We start from the raw sequence: 25,424 nt of genomic DNA, 5'->3' as shown, positions 1-25,424 counted from the left end.
GACAGGCTGGGAGCCTGGAGGATCTGGCCCCTGCATCTAAGAGGGTGTCCTGTTGGCACATCCTGCAGGAGCTGAAGGCTGAGTCCTCACATGGCAGAGGGGATGGCAGGTTCGTGAAATGATCCCTATGCCAAAGAGACATATTTTAGGGTGGTGTGTTCTGGTCTCCTGTACACTCAAGGCGGGGAATTGTCCTGTTGATTTATGATAGTGAACCCCAAGTTCATTTTATGGATATTAATTCCATTCACCAGGCAGTGGCCTCAGGACTTAAGCACCCCTCAAAACTCCCCCTCTTAGTACTATCACATTGGCATTTAGTTTTCAACAAGCATTTTTGAGGGGACATAGACATTCAAACTATAGCAGATGGTCATCCTTTTGTTATTTTGACAAGATTAATGTGTTTTTTCTTACTCTCTTATTCTCCAGCATAAATAGACCAAAAATAGAACAGATTCATTTTGATTATGTGCACAGAAAACACCAAATAAATGATGTTACAGGTAGAAGTTTATGTGCCTCCCTCATGTAAGGATGGGTCAAGTAAAGATAGTCCTGGGCTTTATATGACCTTCATAGAGGCATCAAGTAACAGGAAATGCTTCCTGCTAAATTACTAAATAAAATTAAACACATTTTAGAAATCACAGATGTGCTTGCAGAAACAGTGGGATAATTTCCAGGGGCAAATGAAAAAGTAGAAACAATGCAGATCATGGCCATCTGAAGTAGAATAGCAGATAAACAGTCAGTTTTATTCCTACAGTGGTAACACTAAAGGATAGTTAACTGACCTGGATATACATGTATTGACATTAATAAATCTCCAAATCTTAGTGTTAAATTTAACAAAAGCTTGTAAATTATAAATTCTAGTAAGATATGCATCATGCAAAATTTCAGAACATAAATCCCAAAGCAATTGTATACATTGCTCATGGATAGGGTGAGTGAGCACATAATACATTTTGTCCAGATAGTATATCGTTGAGAGTCAAAGATGGCATTGAAATATAATCAGAATTTATATACCTTTGAAATATTTATTCATTGACCAAGTTTGGCTTATTATGTAGTGGATTTATAAACTAGTTTTATAGTGTTATTTCCAAAAATTTTTTCTAAAAATGGAAAATACATTCAGTTGCTTTAGAGTACAATTAAAGCTTTCTCTTAATTATTTCAACATGAATAATATTAGCAGAATAATCATCTTGTGCACATATAAACACAAGCATTTTTCTAGTATATCTGACTTTAGAATTTTGCTACTGACATTTATCTGAAAAATGTTAAAATATAGTCTTATTATATTATCATAAAATTTCCTTTAGTCTTCAGAATTTTACTTCATGGTTTTGGAATTATTGACACTTTCAATCGACTTTCTCTCTAGACCATAAAACTTTTAGTTAAGAAAATATTCTCTCTCTGGACTTGGAGAAAATTCTAATAAATGTCGAATATCTTCTTTATATTTTAAGTTGAAATGTGGAATTATTTCAACCCAAACAATTGATAGAATAAATTCTTGAAAATTTACATGGAGTGGGGGCGTGACCCCAGGTCTCTGTGGCAAGAGCCTGATCCGTGATCTTGGCCCCAAACTCGGGGCCACACCTCACTTTTCGCCCCAGCTGGTGCCTGCCATCCTCCAGTGTTCTCTGCTGGGTGCCAATCTTGGCACCAACAGCTGGTACAGTGGGTGTCCTTGGTGTGTGGAAGAATTACCTGGGGTACATGTTTCTTTGGTGGCCAGAAATTCTTATGCCACAGTAAGAAGAAATTCTGTACTTATCCCATAACCAGAAATTCCGACTCAATTTGGCCGAGGGTAAAGTTCCCAAATGCCAGTACCCTAGAGCCAAGGTCTTCCCACCGTTCCACTGTGGCTCCTGCCTGGTATCATCTGCAGGTGCCAGGTGGGAAGCCGGTCAGACAGAGGTGCACACACCAAGTCAATCCAAGCAATCTGAGCGATTTCCCATCTGCCTTTTTACCCACTAACCACATACAGCCCCTGCCATTTGGGAGAAAATGTTTGAAAACTTCTGCCTTATGGATCAGGAGAAATGGACCCTGTTTCTGCCTGTCACTTGGTATTTGAATTACACTGGGAAGAATTCAGGTGCTGGCTACGTGTAAGAGGGATGTACAAGGCGAATAGCTGGACGATAGCCTCCCAGTAGCCAAAACGGGTGGAACTTCTGAAATCGGGCCTGTGCCTTTTGGGTATTTGTAGGTGAGAAAGGTGCTGGTCAACATGAGAGGTGATGTCACAGGCTACATTTTTTTTTTTTCTTTCTTTACTGCATTTTCATTGCTGCCTAGTAAGGTAATAGTTGTTCACAGTCTGATTTTCAGTTCTCCTGGTGAGAACCATTTGAATTTTTTGAGGGTTTTTTTTCTACATTTATTTTTACTGGTGCCTTATAGTTGTACATAAAGTTGGGATTGTGGTTACGTATTCGTACATGCACACAATATGACAATATGATTTGGCCAATATCACTCCCCGGCACTTCCCCCTCCCTCCCCATCTCCTATCCCTTGGTTCCTTTCCCCTACTGATCTCTTTTTGAGATTTAAGAGATCCATCCCCAACTTTGTTTTCTTTTTTCCTCTCTACCTTTGGCATATGAGAGAAAACACACGACCCTGGACCTTCTGAGTTTCACTTATTTCACTTAACATGATGGTCTCTGGTTCCATCCATTTCCTACACATGAAATAACTTCATTTTTTTCTTTATGGCTGAATTAAACTCCATTGTGTATATACACCACATTTTCTTTATCCATCCATCGATGGACATCAAGGGTGGTTCCATGGTTTAGCTATGTGAATTGTGCTGCTATTGACAGGAATATTACATGTATTACACTAGTGTGACGACTTTGATTTTTCAGGGTAAATACCAAGGAGTGGTATAGTTGGGTCATATGGTGGTTGCCTGCCTGGACCTTTGAGGAACCTCCATACTGATTTCCACAGTGGTTGTTCTAATGTACGTCTCATCAACAGGATCAAAGTGTTCCTTTTCCTCCACATGGTCTCCACCATTTATTATTATTTGTGTTCCTGATGTCTGCCATTCTAGCTGGTGTGAGAAGAGATTTCAGTGTAGTTTTGATTTGCATTTCCCTAATTGCCAGTGAGATTGAACATTTTAAAATGTTTGTTGGCCATTTGTATTTCTTCTGAGAAGTGTCTGTTTATTTCATTTGATTCTTTATTAATTAGGTTATTTGATGTTTTGGTGTAAAGCTTTTGAGTTCTTTATGTGTTCTAGATATTAATCCTCTGTCAAAAGAGTACCTAGCATAGATTTTTATCCCCTTCTGTGAATTCTCTATACACATTTCTAATGTTTCCATTGCTGTGTAGAAGCTTTTAAATTTGATGCCATTTGTTACTCTTGGCATTATTTGCTGAGCTGTAGGGGTCCTATTGAGAATTTTGTTGCCTTTGCCTGTGTGTTGGAGTGTTGGCTCTGTTTCCCTCTGGGAGTTACAAAATTCCTGGTCTAATCTCTATGTCTTTGATCCATTTTGAGTTTTTTTTTTTTTTTGTATGTGTGTGTGTGTTTATGAAGCATGAAAGATAAAGGTCTAATTTAATTATTCTACATATGGATAATCTGTTTCCCTGCACCACTGGTTAAAGAGGCTGTCTTTTGTCCAGTGTATATTTTTGGCATCTTTCTCAAGGATCAGGTGACTATAGCTGTGTGTACTTCCATGTCTTCTGTTGTGTACTATTGGTCTATATGTCTATTTTTATGCCAGTTCCATGCAGCTTTTGTTTTAAAGAGAGAGAGAGAGAGAGAGAGAGAGAGAGAGAGAGAGAGAGAGAGAGAATTTTTTTAATATTTATTTTTATTTTTTAGTTTACGGCGGACACAACATCTTTGTTTGTATGTGGTGCTGAGGATCGAACCCGGGCCACACGCATGCCAGGCGAGCGCGCTACTGCTTGAGAGCCACATCCCCAGCCCCCCGTGCAGCTTTTTGTTACTATAGATCTGTAATTTAATTTGAAATCAGATATTATGGTGTCTCCGGCATTGCATTTTGGCTACTTTGACTATCCTGGTCTTCTGTTTTTTCAATGAGTTTTAAGACTGTTTTTTTTTTTCCTAGTTCTGTAAAGAATGCCATTGGTATTTTGATAGGGGAGTGCAGTGAATCTGTCCATTGCTTTTAACAATATTACTTCTACCCATTCATAAATAGGGAGGGTTCATTTTCTGAGATCTTCCTCAATTTCTTTCTTCACTGTACTATAGTTTTCATTGTAGAGATCTTCCACCTCCTTAGTTAGATTTATTCCTCGGGTTTTGTTGATGTTGTTTTGAGGCAACTGTGAATGGAATTGTTTTCCTAATTTCTTAGCAGATTAGTTGTAGGTATATAGGAAAGGTATTGATTCTTATATACTGATTTTGTAAGCTGCTACTTTGCCAAATTTGTTTATTTGGCTGTAGAAGTCTTTTGGTGGAGTTTTTTTTTTTTGGGGGGGGGCGGTCTTCTAGGTGTAGGATCATATTATATCAAACAGTGATAATTTGACTTCCTCCTTTCCTATTTTTATGCCTTTTATTTCCTTATCTTGCCTAATTGCTCTGGCTAGAGTTTCTAGCACTATATTAAATAGGAGTGGCGAGAGTGGATATCCTTGTCTCTTCTCAGATTTTAGAGGAAATGCTTTCAGTTTTCTCCCGTTAACTATGAGATTTGTTTTGATTTTTCATATATATCCTTTATGATATTGAGGTAGATTCCTTCTATCTCTAGTTTCTTAAGTGTTTTTTTTTTTTTAAATCATGAATGAGTGTTGAATTCTGTCAAAAGCCTTCTCTGAATCTGTTAAGATTACTAAGTGATCTTTGTTCTTAATTCTGTGTATATGATGAATTACATTTACCGAATTGCATATATTAAACCATCCTTTTATCTCTGGAATAAAACCAACTTGATCATGGTGTACATTCTTCTTAATATATTGAACACGATTTGTAAATATTTTATTAAGTATTTTTGCATCTACATTCCTCAGGCATATTCTTTGTAGTTTCCTTGATGTATCTTTATTTGGTTTTGTTATAAGTGTGATATTAGCTTCATGGAGTAAATTTGTAAGTGTTCCATCCCTTTCTGTTTTATGGAATAGTGAGGAGGATTGGCATTAGTTCTTCTTTAAAGGTGCGGTGGAGTTCAACTGAGAATCCATTGGTCCTTAGTTTTTCTTTCTTGGAAGACTTTTTATTACCGTTTGTATCTCATTACAAGTTATTGATCTGTTTAGGTTTCCTGTGTCCTCTTGATTCAGTTTTGGCAGATCATATTTGTCTAGAAATGTATGCGTTTCTTTTAGGTTTTCCAATTTATTATAGTTTAAGTTTTCAAAACTGTCTCTAATAACCTGCTAGATTTCTGAGGTGTATGTGGTGATTTCCCCATTTTCATCTCTAATTTTATTAATTTGAGTTTTCTTCCTTTTTCTTTTTGTTAGTTTGGCTAAGGACTTATAATTAATTTTTGTTTATCTTTTAAAAGAAACAACTTTTTGTTTCATCAATCATTTTTTTTTTATTCTTAAGTTCATTGATTTTGGTTCCAATATCATTTCCTTCCTTCTTCTACTGGTTGTGGAATTGTTTTTTCTTCCATTTTCAAAGGCCTTGAGATGCATCATTAGGTTGCTTATTTGGGATATTTCTGATTTTCTTGGGTACACACACATAGCTGTAATCTTTCCTCTTAGACCTGCCTTCATAATGTCCCAGAGGTTCTAATATATTATATTATTATTCTCATTTGAGTCTAAGAATGTTTAAATTTCTCCCCATGTCACCAATTCATGAGGCAAAATAATATTGTTGAATCTTCATGTGTTTATATAGTTTCTGTAGGGTTTAGTCATGTTGATTTCTAATTGCAGTCCATTATTATCTATAAGATACAGGAGTTATATCATTTCTTTTGTATTTTCTGAGTGTTACTTTATTTTCTAGAACATGGTCTGCTTTAGAGAATGTTCAATGACTACCCAGAAGAAAATATACTTACCTGTTGTTGGATGAAATATTCTATATATGTTTGTTAAATCTATTTGATTTAGAATATTTTTCACATCCAAGGAGTCATTACTGAGTATATTTCTGGATGACCTATCTAATGGTGAGACAGATATGTTGAAATCACCATTATTATTGTGCTGGGATCTATCTGGGGGTTCAATTTGAATAGTCTTTCTTTTACATAATTAGTTGCACCCATGTTGGGATAATATATATTTATTATTGTTATATCTTCTTGTTGAATTGTTCCCTTTGCCGATACAAAGTGACCTTTGTCTCCTCTGACCTATTTTGGTGTGAAATCTGCTTTGTCAGGTATGAGACTAGCTACTTCCGCTTGTTTTGGGGCTCCATTCACATGGTGTATCAATTTTCATTCTTTCACTTTTGTGGCTGTCATTGCCTGTAAGGTTCATCTCTTGAAAACAACATATAGTTGGGTCTTGTTTTTAAATCTATTCTAACAGCTTATGTATTTTAATTGGAGAGTTGAAACTATTTACATTCAATGTTATTATAGACAGGTGTTTATTAATTCCTACCATTTTGATTTTTGATTGTGTTTAATTTGGTCCTGTTTCTCATTTGCTTATATACTCTTCAAGTGGGATTTGTTCTCTTGTGAGCTCTGAGGTTTACTTTTTAATTATTCTGTGTGCAATATTTCTGTAAGTTCTGGGGTGCTAGTTTAGTAATAATGAATTCTTTTAGTTTCTGTTTATATTGATGGTTTGAATGACAGCTTTGCTGGATATAGCAGACATTGTTGATAGTTATCTTCTTTCAGGAATTGGAACACATTATTCCAAGTGCTGTTGGCCAGTGCTGAGAAATTAGGAGTGATTCTGATTGGCTTGTCTCTAAATGTGACCTGATATTTTTCTCTTGAGGTTTTTAAAATTCTATCCTTGTTCTGTGTTAGGCATTTTAATTAAATTTTAATGTACCATGGAAAGGTTTTATTGTTTTGTTTTGTTTTTTTAATTTTGTCTATTTGGGGTTATGATTGCCTCCTGTATCTAGATGTCTATCTCACTGGAAGGTTTGGGTATTTTTATGTTACGATTTATCTGAAGAGTTTATCAGTTTCATTGATTCACATTTAATAGCCCTCCTCAATTCCATTGATTCTTAAGTTTGGCCTCTTCATGTTGTCCCACAGTTCTTGTATATTCTGATCATTATTATTTTTAAAATATTGTCTGAATGTTAAAGACTGACCACTTTGTGTTCCAGCTCTGAGTTTCCATCTTTACCATAGTCTATTCTGTTAGAGAAACTTTCAACTTAAAATTTTATTTGATTTAATGTGTCTTTCATTTCCAAGATTTCTGTTTCATTCTTTCTCAATATTTTTATCTCCTTATTGAATTTCTCATTCATATTCTGTACTGATTTCCTTAATTCTTTCAGTTACTTTTCTGTGTTCTCTTAGAACTCATTGATCATTTTTATAATGATTCTTTTGAATTCCTCAGCTGATATTTCATTCACTTTAATATTTTGGGGATCATTTGCTGTTGAATTATGAACTTTAGGAGGTGTCATGTTAGCTTGCCTTTTAACACTTATTCTATTTATGTGTTGGATTTTATGCATCCGTTAGAAGGAATTTCTCTTCCACTTTTGTGTGTGGACATTTGTAAGACATATTCTTCACTTGCCAAAGTGTCCCAGAGTGACCAATCTACATTAATAGGTCATTGTAGTATGCTGTTTGTGCTGTGATAGTTGCCAGATCTAAGATGGAGTCACTTACATCATACCCAAGGAAGAGTGGAACCATGAATAAAGGTTTAAGATAAGTACCACGTTTTGGTCCCCTTTTGCATTTCTGCAAAAGACCAAAAGACTGACAAGAACAACTGGAGGAGGAACAATTTATTTTTGCTCATGGTTTTAGAGGTTGCAGTCCATAGATGGCTGACTTCAAGCTCTGGACTTGAGATGAGGCAGAACATAGTGACAGAAGTGTTTAGTGAAGGAAAGTAACTCAGGTATGGTAGTCAGGAAGCAGAGGGAGAGAGAGAAAGCACACTCTGCTCATCAGGGTTAAAATTTAAACTCCAAAGGCTGGGGCTGAAGATGTGGCTCAAGCGGGTAGCGTGCTCGCCTGGCATGCGTGTGGCCCGGGTTCAATACTCAGCACCACATACAAACAAAGATGTTGTGTCCGCCGAATACTAAAAAATAAATATTAAAAAAAATTCTCTCTCTCAGTGTCTCTCTCTCTCTCTCCCTCCCTCTAAAATAATAAAATAAAAAAAATTAAAAAAATAAACTCCAAAGGCACACCCCCAGTGACTTTCCTCCTCCAGCCACACCCTACCTGCCTAAGGTTACCAACCAGGTAATCCATATCAGTGGATCAATGTAGATCAATCCACTGATTAGGTTAAAACTCACCTAATGTAATCACCTCTGAACATTCCTGAATTGTCTCATATATGAGCTTTTGGGGGATACATCATATCCAAACCATAACATACCAGAGGAACTTTCTAAAAACCCATGAGAAATTCCTACATGCCGCACATGCTCTGCTCTTCCTGTATATATGTTTGTATCAAGGCCCATAGCAAGACGTCCCTCAAGCCTTGCTCAGATGTGCCACTTTTCTAAGAATATGCTATTGGCAGTTGCTACCATCAATAAGTTGACAGCATTTCTAGCAGCAGAACCCTGAGACCAAAGACATTTGTTTCCAAACATTCATAGGGACTTCTCCTTTTTGCCTTTACAAGTCCCTCCCACCCCAGCCTCTCTGGATGTGCCTATGATCCTTCATAGAATGTATAGCACAGACGGTAGTCCTCTACCATACCTTAATGAACTACTTTCTTTGGGGAGCCATTTTCTTTTGTTATTTTAGGTTGACAGTACTTAGAAATTAGGACATGTTGTTTTAAGACTTATAAGAGGAAGTGAAAACTTTGGAATGAGTGACATATTTCTTAGAGCAGTGAGTCTGGAGCTTAGCACTTAGATCTGAATCACCTGCAGGCTTATTGAAGCACAGATTGATGGACCCAGCCCTAGTTGGCCTAGGGCAGAGGCTGAGAAATTTCATTTCTGATAGGTTCCTAGGTGATGCTAGTATGGTTGATCCAGGAGACATGTTTTGAGTAGTACTGCTGAAACAGTGAAAAATAGTATTGTTCAAAATGGTTAATGAACAAAATGTATTATTTTACAAATTTCTGATCAAGAACATTGATTGAGCCAATGCTGGGCTCAAGGCACTGGTGTGTGAATTAAGGTCACATGTTATTTGTGTTTCCTGAATAAGGCAACATTCATCACCTTCTGACAGATGGGATAAAGCAGTTGGACCCAGAACAAAAGAGGAATATTCTCTCATATTTGTCATGCAGTTAATTAACTACTTAAGCACTTTGGGGACTGGATTCTTATGCTGAGCCAGGCTCACTTCCAGGCACTGGGATGCAGCTGAAATGGAAACAGACAAAACACCTCCCAGAATACAGCTCACTCTAGCTGGGGACAAAGATGACAAACAGAAGCACATAACTAGTAGGCATATGTCCACCAGAGAAACATCAACAGAGAAGCGGGTGGAGAGTGACAGGGTGCTCTCCTGTGGACGATGGACAGGAGGCCTCTTCGATGTGGGGATCTTTCAGAGGAGCATCCTCAGGAAGCTCTGTGATCCCTCTGTGATCCCAATAAAGGGATCCATGACCCAGAGGCAGGACTGTGCTTGGAAAGCAGCAGGAATGGGCAGAAGGAGGAGGCAGAGTCCAAAAGGGAGGCGGGGTGGGGGGCGGGTCCTATGGGGTCTGGATTTTACTCTGGTGAGAAGGGAACTGTTTGAGGACTTTTGAGCCGTGGAGTAGCTGGTGTAGGGAGATTCACCCTGGCTGCACATGACCAAACTGCAGGAGGCCAGGGAGAGAGCCACAGGACCAGTAGGTTTCCAAATCGTAGGACTACTGCAGGGCCCAGAGATCTGGAACTAGTGGGCACGAGGACGGGAACATCCACAAGTGCTTGCCATGCACCTGGCCCTGCTCCAAGCCTCCACCTCAGTGTGCTCAGTGCTGCCCCTTCAGCAGACAGTATCTGAATCCTGATTATAGGTGAGAAGCAGCGAGGGTTGTTTGAGGATCTGGCCCAGCCAAGGCAGGACATGGCCAAGGACCTTCTCACTCCAAAACTTATGTCCAGGTGTTATGGCTTGGCTGTGAGGTGTCCCCCCAAAGCTCACATGAGAGACAGTGCAAGATGGTTCAGAGGAGAAATGATAATGAGTTATGAGAGGCTTAATCTAATTAGAGGGTTAATCTCTGATGGGATTAACTGGGTGGTGACTGGAGGCAGGTAGAGTGTGGCTGGAGGAGGTGGTTCCCTGGGGCCATGACTGGGGTGTGTATTTTGTATCTGGAGAGTGGAGTCTCTCTCTGCTTCCCAATTACTGTGATATGAGCTGCTTCCCTCATCACCCTCTCTCACCATGATGCTCAGCCTCACCTCAAGCCCCGAGGAAGGGAGCAGGTCTTCTATGGACTAAGACCTCTGGAACTGTGAGTCCTCAAACAAACTCTTTTTCCTCTGTCACTGTGCTGGTCGGGTCCTTTAGTCACAGTAGCAATAAAGCTGACTAAAACTCCAAGTGCCATTTAAATATAGATATGATAGCAGAAGGATATTTTTCTTTTTCTTTAAATATTTTGATTATGAAGTAGACATAGTCTTAGGATGGGTCAGTTTGAAAAATCATACAAATGTTAGTTTCAGCCAAATTTTCAAATTTAAAAATTCAACTCTATAATACATGGCATAGTATTTTATCATAATTTACTTATCTAAAAAATAAAACTTTCATTAATTTTGTCCAGCTTTTTTAAAGTCTTATGAGCCTACCTTATAAGAAAGCATTTAATTAATATTGAAGAATAGTTTACTACACAATAAAAACTTATCTTCTCACTAAATGAAAGAGACTAGTTTTGATGAAACATGACTGAAACATGACATGCTGGGATAAATTGAAGTATAAATTGAAAAGGTAAAAAAGAAAAAAAACTTAAAAATAGACAAATATAGAAAAAAACAAAATTGCTCTTAAGGCATGCACTCTGGATCGACACCACAGATACATTACAATTATTAGAAAATATGCTCTTATCAATTTTTTTTTTTTGCCAGTGGTGGAATGTAGTACAAAATGAAATTATTCTGGGATTGTAAATTAGCTAACACCTGCCAAATACGAATCAGTGGTGGAGGCTTACTAATGAAATAAAGTGATAAGCTTCAGACTTAATTTTCACTTTATCCCAAATCAAATCTCAAGTACTTGAAAAATGTGTGTTTTACATGCTAATGACTTAAGCCAGAGGGTGTGAATTTCTCAGTGTTTTTGGACAGCGTTACAGAGAGCCTCTTGTGTAACCCTTCTTTGAAATGACAACACATTGGCAGTCACACTAGCGCAACTTGAAGTTGATATCACATCAGATCATTAAGATTATTAAGCATTCAGCATGATTCTGCCAGGAATTAAATTTTTCATCCAGCACAGAATTTTTTACTGTAATATCCTTTTTTAATATCATAAATAAAAACACAGAAATTTATCCTGCATAGTCTGGAGAATTTTGTCCCTCTGCCATTTTGGAGGGGAGGAGAGTGTCATGGGAGGAAATAGTCTTATATTCTTTTCCATCAAGTCTGACCACTATCCAAAAGCGGAATTAGTTGCTCCTTGCTCTTCATGATACTTCATATGGACCGTCATGTAATTACCTGTAACATTTTTGTTTACCCTTTTGAAGGCTCACTCATCAAATGCAAGTAGGTCAAATACATCTTGTACCCACTACCTGGCCCACCGATGACGATGGCTATTTTGTTATGCTGTCGCAAAGTTCTATTCAGCACATAACACCTGGCCCTTGTAACTCTCCAGCTCTTATTTTTCACATTTGGCAGGGAGAAAATGGTGAATAATGGCACATGAATACCACAGTGCTCCTCTTATGCTTGGTGCAGTGTGTGCTCCAGGCGTCTCAGCGGAGCAAGTCAGAACAGTGCAGTGTCCAGGGAATGGTCACTTTCTTTGTTTTCTCAGCCGTCTTCTGAGTACTTTAATTGCATAAGGAACCCATCCATGGGAATGGGGAACAAGATTAACTGGAGGAGCCAGACCCTAATAAGTGTACATTTTAGAAGATGCACATATACAAGTTAAAATGAAGAATGCAAACCCGTCTCCTACAAGTTAACAGTTACCAGAAACTGAGGAGAGTTGCAGGGAGAACTTGGTCAATAGGCCCAATGCTGTGGGCTGACAGGAAGAACGAGTTTTGTTGTTCGGTGGCACAATAGGGTGAATGTAAGTAACAATAATGCATTATATGTCTCAAGATAGGTAGGAGAGAGGATTTCAAACATACTCACCACAGAGAAATGATAAAACTTTAAGGTCATGGAATGCCAGGTACCCTGAGTTGTTCACTACTTGATACATACCTGGATCACAATTTCCCATTATATCTCATAAACATGTACAAAAATTATGTTTCAATCCAGAATAAAAAGGGTAAGTACAATAAAATAAGGGACTTGAAGGAAGGAGAGGTAAGCTGGACATCTGAGGCAGGCTTGTATTTGTCTGCTTTTGGTCCTGGGCTCAAACTCAGGTCCCAGACATGTGATCTACACCTGGGCTCTATACCCCAGTCCCTCTGAAGCAGGCTTTGAAAGACGGGAAGGATAGGCCCTTGAAGGCCACTGGGTCCCACTCAGAGAGGTGCTCAAGCTTGCTGGATTCTTCTACTGGTGCAGAGAACTGGGGATGTCAGAAGGGTAGATTTCCTGTTGTGGAGAGCTCTGAATGCCAAGCTCTAGTGACCCCATCCTGCCTCCTCTTCTGGTGCTTATGAAAGTAATACCCGCATCATGCATTTTCTTTCTTAAATACTTGCAAATGGATAGATGAATGGATAAAGAAACTGGTATATATACACAATGGAATATTACTCAGCATTAAAAGAGAATAAAATTATGGCATTTGCAGATAAATGGACGGAGTTGGAGAAATAAGCCAATCCCCAAAAACCAAAGGCCTGATGTTCTCTCTGATAAGTGGATGCTGATCCATAATGGGAGAGGGGGAGTGGGAAGAATGGAGAAACTTTGGGCAAAAGGGAGGAGAGAGGGGAGGGGAAGGGGCATGAGGGCAGGAAAGATGATGGAATGAGAGGGACATTATTACCCTAGGTAGTGTATGAGTGCACATATGGTATAGCTCTACATTGTGTACAACCAGAAATGAAAAGCCATGCTGCAATTGTGCACAGTGACATTGAAATGCATTCTGCTGTCATGTATACCTAGTTAGAACAAATTTTTAAAAAAAAAGAAAAAAAATACTTGCAAAGGGGGAAGAGATACACTGTGGAGCAGGGCTGGGGATAATGCCAGTGTGCGGTGACAGAATGTAGAGAGGAAAACCAAGATGCCCCCAGTAAGCAGGGCCAGCTGCTGGCTGAGAGTGGGCCTGATAACAGAGGCGGGCCCGGCCCACCGTGCATTCCCATGTGCCTGTTTGGGGACATACAGCTGTCTTGGAGGCATTTTGCTTTTGGAAGTATTGATGAGCAGTTAAAAATGAACGGTAGGGGAGAGTAGGGAGAAGAGAGGCTGGCTGGTGAAATCCAGCGTGAGGCTTGCTGGGGGCTTACGTGTTCTGATTTTCCTGAAGCTACCTCTGCAAAGTCACAGGCGATTAAATGAGGCCTGGCTTGACCATATGGGCTGCTAATGCAGGGCCTCTGCAGAGCATGGGCATCCCTCTCCTGCTGGCCTCAAGGGCCAGGAAGATAGTCATTTACATTTACTCTCTGAACCCTGAAGTCCTTCAGAGGACACGGCCACAGCCACGTGCCAAGATGGTAAAGTTTGCACTTGGCAGAAGAGTGGGAGTAAAGACGGGCTGTTTACAGCGGGTGGGTTCATCCAGGGAATTATGTGAGCACTCTAATTTATACAGTGTGTTCCAGAAATGCAGGCAGGCTGCTGGGCTCCACTTTATGGTTCTAAGGAAGATAAAAAAAAAATTAAGAAGCAGAAATTAACTACCTATATTCTTCCAAACTTTCTAAATTTTTTCTGAATAAAGACAGATGGAAATTTTATGAAGCTTTTACTAAAGGTATTATTTTTAACTTGTAGCTTCCCAAAATTTTGCTCATAATTCAGAAGTTTGTGTTCCATTTATTTAATAAAAACCAGAATTGACAAAATGTCTATTTTATAAGAGTTAAGGAAATTCTCATGACAAGTAAACTAAGTATCAGAGCCTTCTTTTTAAATTTACTTTTTGGTAATTTCAGAGAGTGAGGCCCAACTATATTAATTTTCCAAATGATATTTCTGGAGCTCTATAAAATCTTAAATTCTTCCTCAATCCCAAAGATTAAATTAAACTGACTATGTTTGGAGTTGTAGATATGTTATTATACTCTTATTCTTTGAAAATTAATCCTTTATTTTGTCTGCTGATGATAATAAACTATATAGACTATTTACCTGTCAGTAGAATGACTTGCTTCCTATAAGAAGGGAATCAAATATGCAGTCATTTGCTTGACTGCATTCAGTGAGAATGTGCAGAGAATGTTTTGTTGTTATTGTTGTTGTTGTTTAGAGACAGGGTCTCACTGAGTTGCTTAGTGCCTTGTTTTTGCTGAGGCTGGCTTTGATCTTGTGATCCTCCTGCCTCAGCCTCCCAAGCTGCTGGGATTGCAGGCATGCACCAGTGCTCCTGGCCCAGAGAATGTTTTTTATGTCCCAAGTGTTCCCCATGGTGGCTGGTATACAGTGGTACATGATGAATGTCTGCTGTTGCTGGAGAATCAACAGGAAAGGGGGCAGGCATGCTTCTAGACCTGGGCCAGTGCACAGTGCCTGGGGAGTGATGTGTCTGTGTCACAGGGCTGAGTCTGTTGGTGACCTGGCTGCTTCCCAGCCTACACCTTATTTCCTCCAGGACCTTGGACAGTTCCATGGGCTGTGCTCAGTGTGTTCTATGCACCACAGGTGCCCAGGGTTTTGTTAGCAAGGGAGAATCACAGGCCCCGGACCTCCTGATGCAGGAGCTGCATTTTAACAAGATCCTCAGGTGAATTTTGCACTTTGAGGCTTGAGAAGCACTGATTCTCCTAGCACGTGAGGCCTCGGCTTCCCCATTTACAATGCAGAGAACGACAGTGCCTACCTCATGGGGTTGAGACCAGATACTTCACCACAAGGGCTTAGCATGATGCCGTCCTGTACTCCTTGCTTGGTAGCAGTTAGCCCTCTCTGTTATCCTTTCTCCTTCCAGCCCACCCATCCAGAAGGCCCCGCATTCCCAGGGCTCTAAAACATAGTCTCTGTGCATAGATCTCAGGATGCCTGCTTTAGTTGAAAGGGAAAAAAGAAAGGGAGGTGTCCCTGCCTGATACCCAGGACACTTCCGGCTCTCAAGACCATGCTCATGTTACTTTGATTTTCAGACCAGTTTCATTTTATTTTATGAAATTTTATTTGCTTATTTATGTATGTTTGTGCGTATTTGTTTTAAATGTTGGTCATCTCCACGACACATGAAGTAAGAGCGATGGTGATATCAGGAGCAAACCCCGCTCCGGCTGCTGTCCTGGAGTTTTCCTATTCATTGTCTTCCAGCCCTGAATCACGCGTGGTGTATCTCACCCACTTCTGTTGAGCAGTGCTCTCCTTGTTTTTGATAGTCCATCATGAAAAAAAAAACAAGCATTAATCTTGGAGTAGTCATGGTAGGTATCTGGTCATTGGAATATACTTGGCAGAAAGAAAGTTGCAATAAGGTAGAAAAAGCTGACATTTTGATTTTTTTCTGTGAGGACTCCTTACAGAGTCCTTTGGTCATGGGTGTGTTCCCCATTCCATATTTTTAAAAAGCTGCTTAGCCAGGGATGGTTCCAGATGTGGGCCACAGGGTCCTTCATTGACCTGGCCCTGCCCACGGGGGTGACAAGAGCAGATCAGGAACAGAGTAGCGTCCCTCTCCATGATGTAGAGCCCTGTTCTCACTGTGCAGGAAGATGGCGCACACAGAGGTGGGTCAGCAACCCTCTCCGTCATCTGTGAAACAGCTCGCTGAGAACTGGGTGCAGCCAGCACCTTTTTGGATTCTATGCCAGTCTGTTTCATGGATGCTCAACCGAGCCTAATGTGCCCATCCTTACACAGCTGGGAAAAATAAAGCCGAGCAGGCGTCTTCATAGCATTCCGCTACTCAAAGATGAGGCCTCTTCACCAAGTCCCTGACAGCTGCGGCACACATTGGCATCTAGAGAGACAGCGTAGGCCGCTATAATTCACCTCCTTCACAGACTGATGCTGTTTGCCCTGCAATTGCTCCATTGTCACCAAAATTGTACAGCTGCAGCTCTGAGTGCTGCCCTGCCTGAGTAGTTTTTAACACAAGCTGCTTGTCGTTGAACTTATGATGCCAAAGTAAACTTTCGAACCATCAAGAGCCAACAGACTCTTCCTACCAAGTGGCCATGGAGCCACCTCTCTTTTAAAATTGCTTAATTACTTGATATTCTTTCATTTCACTAACTCTTCCACAGTAGCATCACTGAAATCTTGATGGTGTCTCATGTTTAATCTGGGAATACGATTTTGGGAAAAGGGTGGTCCAGAGTAGTACTCAAGGTCCCCACAAATAGGGAGACGGCACACTTCAGATTGACTATTCAGGTTTTGCCTTCAGAAACACGAGGAAGGCCATACCTTTGATTAAGTATGCATATTTTAATTGATAATGCTATTATAGCTGCTGTAGCATTTGTTAATTTCAGATGTGTTCATTTCTGCTAGTGAAGAGAACCATAACTTTAATTCCTTTGCTTAATTCATTTCACTCATGCCAAGAAGAAATACCACATCTCAAGAAGGCTGTTGTAGGAATGCACATTTCTACTCTGTGCTACATGTGACAGAGATACAGCATGTCTTTCTTTCATTAGTAAGTAATCTAGTATTTCTCAGGAATTTTATTTATCCAGCTCTTCTTTTAATGATCATTTCCATAAGTATCCTTTTCTTTTTGGACTCTCTGGTGAGTAATTATTCTTGTTTATGGGAAGAAAAAAAATTGCTCTTTTAACGGTCATTTTGAGGGGTTTAGTATATGCAGCAGGATGCTAAGCACCTGAGTAGCCCACACAGGTCGAAGGAGCCCTGTTCTGGGGAACAAGTTCCAGGAGGCAGGCCTGCCTTCTCTCCTGGTTGCGTGCAGTGTTCACCAGTTCTGAGCACTTAGCCAATGCTTAATAAATATGTATTAAATGGGTGAAAAGGGCCATTTATCCATTTATCCATTGATGTTCCCTTTGAGATGGGATATGTAATTTATTCTGGTCCAAGATCCTAACTGGTTGGAGAAATTTGTGTTCCTGAAGCAGAATCCAGTTCTTTGTTAGAGATGAGCAGATACCTTAGTCATTGCCATTAACACTAGAAAGTACAACTGACTTCAGAAGTCTGCCTTCTGAGATGACTACTTCAGGTCCACTAAACCTCCTTCTGAAACCCTCTGCCTCGTGAACTAACGGGAAGGTTTGTGTTGCACCTTCTCCAATATGGTATTGTGATGATGTAATTTTAGTGCCACCATCATTTTTGAATCATGTTGCTTATTTTTCATACATTAAAATTCAATCCTTTCATCCTAGAGAGATTGTGCCAAATAAAATTAAATGAAATAAAAATGTGTTATAGAAGGGAATGTATACAATGCCAACACATTTATCAAGAAAATACTTTTGAAAGATTTCACTTCATTTAATTAAGTTTAAATTAAATATGCTGTTTTATTTTGTCTCAGTTTAAATTTCTACTAGTAAATCTATACAATCGTGCTTATTTGTTTTATAAGTATTTGACTCATTGAACTGTTCTATTCTGAAAGATATTCTAACTTTTAGTGTCCTTAATTTTCATGTCATTGGTTAAATTACTGATAGTACCAGAACAAGAAAGAAAGAAGGAAAAAGTAATAAAACCTGCTGGCACAGAAATAAACATATAATTTAGTAACTGTAAAACCTATCTGTAGTTAAGGTTGATTTACCAGATAAAGAAAGATTTTATTACCTTTGCCTTTATATTTTTTCTTTTTTTTAAAAGAAGGAATATTAAAATAAATATAAAAAGTGGATTTTTTGTTGCTATTCCAAATTCAACAATCTATTGGTTACTTAATTGTGAAACTGTGAAATCAAGTTATTGCTAACTTTTATTTAGTTCATGTATTGTTTTATGAAATGTGGACATGTTAGGAGCCAATATAATAGGGCTCTAAAAGGCTAGTGTGTCTTTAGATTCTGATTGGGGGTCAAGTGAGGGGGAGGATATTCGTACCTAAATAAATAAACCAACATATGAGCAGTATGCAATGTTATGAAATGTTGCAACACTATATTAAAAATAATAAAATGTTACTTTACAATTGGAAAAAATCTATCTTAAAAGCCCTACAAAACCCCAGTGAATGTGTTTTCTCCCCCGACTACTTCCTGTGTATCTTTTCCAGGTCCCCTGCTTCATGGTGATCCAGGGAGTTAGTGGAGAACTCCACAGTCCCACGAGAGGGAATTCCACTTCCACCTTGACCTAGACATGCTACTCCTCAGAGGTTTATCATAAACGCGTATCAGTGATGCATGGAAGAAATTATCCAGAAAGATGTCCTACACATAGCAATGTCTATATTAGTAAAAAACAAACAAACAAACAAACAAAAAAACAAAGCCAAAAGCAATCAAGAGGTACATTAATAGGGATTAAAAAGCCAAATGTTCCAGCTTCATAAAATGGGACACTATGTAACCAGTGGAGATGCTGCTAGAGTAACAGGAAGAGCGCAGGAGGAGGCTCTGTGGAAAATTCTAAAATACTAAGTGGAATAGGGTCCTATTTTGTTTTTGTTTTTTTAAAAGGATAACTATCTACCCTCACGTGTGTATATGAAGATATAGAAAATATTTAGAAGTAAATGAAAAAGTTGATATTAGTTCTTTTGTGTGATAGGATTATGAGGTATTTTTATTTTATTTCGGAACTTATTTTATTCTTTCAGTAATCACCATACATTATTTTTCATGTTTAGAAAACAATAAGAGAAAATGGTTCAGCCTCTCGGGCACCCAGCGTGCTGGATGCGGGGACCATGGGCTTGCAGGGACTTGGAGGCTTTCCCTCCCCACTCCCATCCCATTGCCCCTGGAGAGACACCATCCACTGTGGGCTCCCCATGTGACCTGGGGCTCACTTGGAGCATTGTCCTCTGCAGGCCTTAGCTGAGGCCTGAGAATCTGTGCTTTGGAGGCTTCACGGGTGACTCTGATGAGCCGCAGTTTTAGGGCCTTGTATTCAGCTTTTCTTGCCCCATCATTTCTTCCACCTCTTCTCCAGGCTGAGTTCTAGATCGTTCTTCCATATACGGCTATAAGTTATATAATAGGTAACTCAATATATAAGCCCATAAATTAATAAGTTCACAGCCATTCAGACTGTGGTCTCCCAATACTGTTCCCCATTACAAGGAACCAGGGATCCTCCATGGTGGAAGATTCCAGTCCTGGGACAGAAAATTCTCAGACAAGCCCTGGGCATCCTATAGAGCTGTCTTGCAAGATGATTTGTGAAGGGTTCAAGGACCAGCCAACAGCGTGAAGGACACAGGATGATAAAGACTTACTGGCCAAAGGTAGAACAATGCAAGATTAAAAATACGATTTATTGACATCATGTGAATTCATGATTTTACTAAGAAAATAAAATGTATTGGAAACCATTGGGAATAACAAGTGCATTAAAACTTGACTCAGAAAAAAAATGTTATTACAAGAAAGACAATAAACATTTATCTAGCTTTTTCTGTAAGATTTCCCTTTCAAGGTGACCAAATAGCCTTAGTAGTTGAGGTCTATTTTTTCATATAGAGAAATTCCTCATAATAATTTCGGAAGGAATGCCAGAATTCAAATATGAACCATTTTACAAGTCCCAATTCATTCTGGCAAGAGTTATTAATAGATGATATCATTAGAACATGGGTAGATACACAATGAAGGGTACCAGGCCAATGCCATTTGACTTCTCAGGGTCACCAAAGGTGAGACACCCAGTTGGTGATCTAGGATGTGTTGTTGATCTGGGTGGCAGCTGTTTATGGTACCCTTCTATGTACTTTTGTATACTCTTAAATTATAAAAGTCCCAATTAGAGAGAAAAGTCCCTTCTAGTGTGTGTTTGTGTGTGTGTTTGTGTGTGTGTGAGTGTGTGTGTGTGTGTGTGAGAGAGAGAGAGAGAGAGAGAGAGCAAGAGAGAGCGAGAGAGTGAGCGAGCGAGAGTGCTTATATGGAGGGGAGGGGGAGAGGATAATCAACACTAGGATAAATTTGCTGGATTAGATACAAAACTGGTGAATGGCTTAAAAGAGCAGTAAGCCAGACTCCTTGGGCTCACTGTTACACTGGACAGAAGGTATGTGCATCTCCACCAGATAAAAATCCCAGGTTAAGCTCAGCCGCTCGAGTTGTGTGACACCCCTCCAACAGGAGATGAGCGCAGCACTATACAGCGAGGACTCTAGTCATCTGTTTCTCCAGATCATATCCTTCTCTGTGATCATAAATAATCTCAAAGGGTTTTGATTTGTTTTTAAATCACAAAATGGCTGTTTCTATTGTGTTTGGCTGATTATTTCTACAGATACAGCAGGACCCATCGACCAGAGAGACTAAGTTGAGTTTCCTTTGTAAGTCTTGAGCCATGTGGTTTTAGCTAAGGAATTTATTCTGCCTGAAGTTTTTCATAAGGAATTTCAGATTTGACTTGTAAAAGTTTTTGTTTTCCTAATATTGGAATAAAATAGTCTGAAGACATTCTCTCCACCATACTTCATATGCAATATCTATGAATTTGGGTAAATTCCTTTCTTCTTGGTTTTCCAAAAAAGATCATTGGCTAGGAATTATGACCTTCCTGAAAGAAGTCTGATAGCCACTACCAAATGCATTACTTGGGTGAACTCTGTAGGCATTGGCTATGTAGGTACAGTCAATTATATTTCCACAGCAGGGTGCTGTTATCTCCCATGAAGTGAGACTTATTCCACATACAAGTCTCCATGTGTGTCCTTTGTTACAAAAATAGGTCTATTCAAGTATATCCTGGTAAAACGAATATAAATTCTTACTTAAACTATGCACATAGCTATGTTGTCATAAAAGGTAAAGAGATTTATGTTTAGTATTATTTATTTCTGAATTCTGAAGATTAGTGAAATGAGATTTTGTTAAATTCCGTTTATAGAAGTCTAAGTTGAAGGTTATTATAAAGAGGAAAAAAAAGTTCTTCATATACATCATAAAAGGTAGCATATTAAAAGTATTATTGTCTGTATTCAAAGCAAATTGCTATGATGAGATTTCCCATCCGTTTATTTTATGGAGCCAATGGTTGTCCTGTTGGATCCTGTGTTAGTGGTGCTGCTTTCATTAAGGACATTTATTTTTTGACTCGTGTAGGTCCCTGCATCCTGATGCCTTGCACTAATGCAATCTGGGCATTGTGAAGCTGATGTCCTGAGAGTCTTTTCTTTGAAGTGTCACTAGTTCAGAGCATGTGACACAGTCCTTCCCGAGGGCCCGACATAGCCCTTCCAGGATGAAGACAGAAGCACAGGCCTATGTCCCCAGCAGGGCTTGCTTGCAAATACCAGACAGAAGCTGAAAACAGTTTAATAACAGTAAAGGCTGGGTTATTTCAGTGACCAGTAATATCAGAATGGGGAGCATAAAATTCTCTTTCATACAGTGTTAGCTGTTTCATACAGATTTGATCATATTTCTGTGAGGGACGGAACATGTCGTGGACAGCTAGGGCTTGGTGGCTCTCTGTGGCCTTCCCATGAAGCAGTCATTCAATGAAAGATGCATATGAATAACTTCTCATGTATACAAACTGAACCCAGTGAAAGCAATTAAGAAATGTAAACCCCACCAAACCAATCCAGTGCTATCTGGCACCTCTTTCAGAGCCCTCTTGGAAAGTTAAAACAGTTTTAAGTGTAAAGTATATCCTGAAGTTTTTAAATTTATTTTTTTCTCAATTTTAGATGTGATTTTGGAAAGGCAAAACCAAAGGAGTTGCCAGAAAAGACTGAGTCTGTTGGTTACAATAAAATCCTAAGTGCTGGAGAAATGACACTTGGTTTCATGTTTAATCAAAGTGACAAGAAATATTAAAAAATTAATGTAGATAAAGTAATGAAATTAAAATGGACCTCAGTTCATTCACCAGTGAGGGAAGTTTGCCTTTTTAATGTTATATTTTTATTTATCATAGAATTTGCTCAGAGCAACACAAAGTGAAGATGATTCTAGTGGGTTGTAGCATCTGTTTCCTGGGAAGATTACACTGATGAGGGAATACTATTTTGAGTTTCTCTTGTTAAGAATCTTAAGATGAATTTATCAATTCAGCAGAGAAGTAGCCTGTTTCTTTTTGCATTAATGTAATTGAGGATCTAGGTTTTATAACATCTCTTTTTATCACTTAAATTATCTCACAGATAAGGCCACTATACCTAGAGGAATTTTGCCATAATTTCAACACATTTCATGGCTTCTTTTCAGACTTAGGTATTATAAACAAAGACAAACTCACTTTCAAATTTACCTTCCTCAGACTTTCTACAACATGCTGACTTCTCTCACATTTTTGTCTTTTATTTTATTATTTTATATTTTAGAATAAATTGACATGGTATTTTAGGAAAAATATGTACCTCACTTTCTTGAAATATAAAAACTCTCATTCTATTCCCTTGGATAAACAGTTGCATAATTCTGGTTCTATAACTTCCACTATAATCTCAGTCACCCTACTAATAACTTTAAACAAATAAGTTCAATTTCACAGAAAAACAGGGAGGTGGGCAGGGTGAACTGGTTGTTACATATAAGCATTTTACCACACAAGCAAAGTTTGTGAATATGCATAATAGTTTTCTACAGCCAAAATTTCTCTATGTAGTAAAAATAAAACACTTCATTAACATGATGACCCAATGAAAAAAAGTTGTTCTATGTAGCATATAGAACTACAAAGACCAAAATAGATAAACTTAAAATTGTGTTTATTTATCAACTTTTTTATTGAAGCTTAATAGAAATTATCTGGCTATCTAAAGATTAAATAGCACAATTTAATATTAATCTAAGTTTTACAATTATATAAGGACTAGGAAATAATATTTGGGCTATCATACTATAAAGCATAATTACTTTCAATTTTTTGCCAGGGTTATAATTCAATTTAGTTAAATACAAATATATATTTTCCATAAACTTAAACATTATGTAAACATAACACTAGATAACTTGATATAAAAAAAGAATAGTATGAGAAGTATAAGAAATTCAATTACTCTCATGAGAAACTAAACCTAAACCTTATAAAATATAAAGTAGATGTCTTGTCAGGTGTTAAATCACAGTAAAGATATAACTTTTCTTCCTTAAGCCCAAGATCATGTGAAATATCCCAACTTTGAAAAATTCACCATAATTATGTGATTGGATTTCTGAGCCAGCAGTTTCTTTATGAAGGATTTTTTTTTCTCTTACTCAACAAAGAACTCTGAGTCTACCTTAAAATATCACCAAGCAGATTATAAAACCAATTTCCCAATCAGTATGGCCACCAAAGGGGAATAAATTATTGTCTGTGCATGAACTCTAGGCAATAAAGAAAATATAAAATGGCTAATATTTCAGATATTTTTTCTTATTAAGAAAATGAAGCAAAAACAGTCCAGTTTAGTGAGTAAATTGTTATGAAGAATACATTGCTCCCTGCAACCATTATCCTAAATGCATTTCAGAGACACAATTTTTTATTACCCATAGAATAATAAATATTTACCTTGCACTTAACAATTTATAAAACATTTATGCATACATATCCTACTTAATTTTCATTAGGAAAATAATCATCCTTTCTTGATTAACATAGGAATTGAAAGTAAAGACTGTTTCTTTTCAGAGATGTCACAGCTAAAAGGTGTTGAGGCTAAATTTAGTGCCATGTTCTTTGGGTTCACAAATCATTTTAATGGAACTCCACCAGTGTTCACGGACCCTTGCTTAGGGTTGGCATGGTCTGTGGAATTGGCACTGGTCCTCTATACATCCTCAGCCCTTCAACAAATACCTCTCTTTTTTGTAAAATATTTGAGTTGTAGTCTCCCCAGTAAGGGGATGTCTACTTTCAGAGCCTTTATCTTTGATGAGAATGAATACACCAGCTGACAGGAAATGCACAACCAACTTAGAAAAGCTACTTTTGAATGTGCTTGGAGCTAGCAATGGGAAACTTTGTGACTTGAAATTGTCAAGGAGTGATTCTGTCTTTTTATATTTTTTTCAGTACTATTTTTCTGAACTGGGCTTCCAAACTATTTTAGACTTATTTCTATTTTTTTTTCTGTCACATTAGTTCCAGGTCAGGAAAGAGCAGTTTATATAATGCCATCTCTGTTCTTGCATGCAGTGTATATTGAATATGCCCAGCCTTGGACCACAGCTAGCTTCTAACTTACCACCTCCTTGGGTGGCCAGGCACAGTGGCACACGCCTGTATTCCCAGCAGCTCAGGAGACTGAGGCAGGAGGATTTCGAGCTCAAAGCCAGCCTCAGCAAAAGTGAGGTGCTAAACAACTCAGTGAGACCCTGTCTCTAAATAAAATACAAAATAGGGCTGGGGATGTGGCCTAGTGGTCAAGTGCCCATGAAGTTCAAGCCCCCATACCACCCCCTGCCCCAAATGTGCTCAGTGATCCTTCAGGATGCCTCCTGAATGCAAGAAACACTCTAGCCACAGGGCAACAGAACCAGATAAAGCGAGTGCCAAATCCAGCAAAATAGTTCCTGCTGTCCTCGTCCAATATTCTTAGGCTGCTAGAGAATATTGGATGCCAAATGTGTTCCAGACAAGTGTTTGTGAAGAGCAATTATTTCCCCTCAATATTGCTTTGATTTATAATCATCGGTCCAATGGGAATGATCCGGTTGTAATATATTTTAACTCAGCTGTTTGACAGTTGTTGCCCATAACTACAAGTTATTGATTGATTAATGATATAATATATTTGGATTATGTTCTCAGTCCTTGGTTTTTGGAGGGAATCAATACTTCCTGGAATGATGGAAAGAAAACATTTCCTTAGGGAATAATACATATAATTTGTACTGAATAATTTGTTAAT

General features: G+C 38.5%; 1 protein-coding gene across 6 annotated transcripts in view; it reads left to right on the top strand.

Moving 5' to 3' along the window:
- Positions 1-25,424, top strand: part of PRKN (parkin RBR E3 ubiquitin protein ligase) — a 1,414,869-nt gene that overhangs the window by 409,367 nt on the left and 980,078 nt on the right. The window lies entirely within an intron of this gene.

The sequence above is a fragment of the Spermophilus citellus genome, assembly GCF_964194105.1.
Source record: "Spermophilus citellus genome assembly, chromosome: 5".
NCBI lineage: Eukaryota > Metazoa > Chordata > Mammalia > Rodentia > Sciuridae > Spermophilus > Spermophilus citellus.
This window is presented reverse-complemented; position numbering and strand designations above follow the sequence as displayed.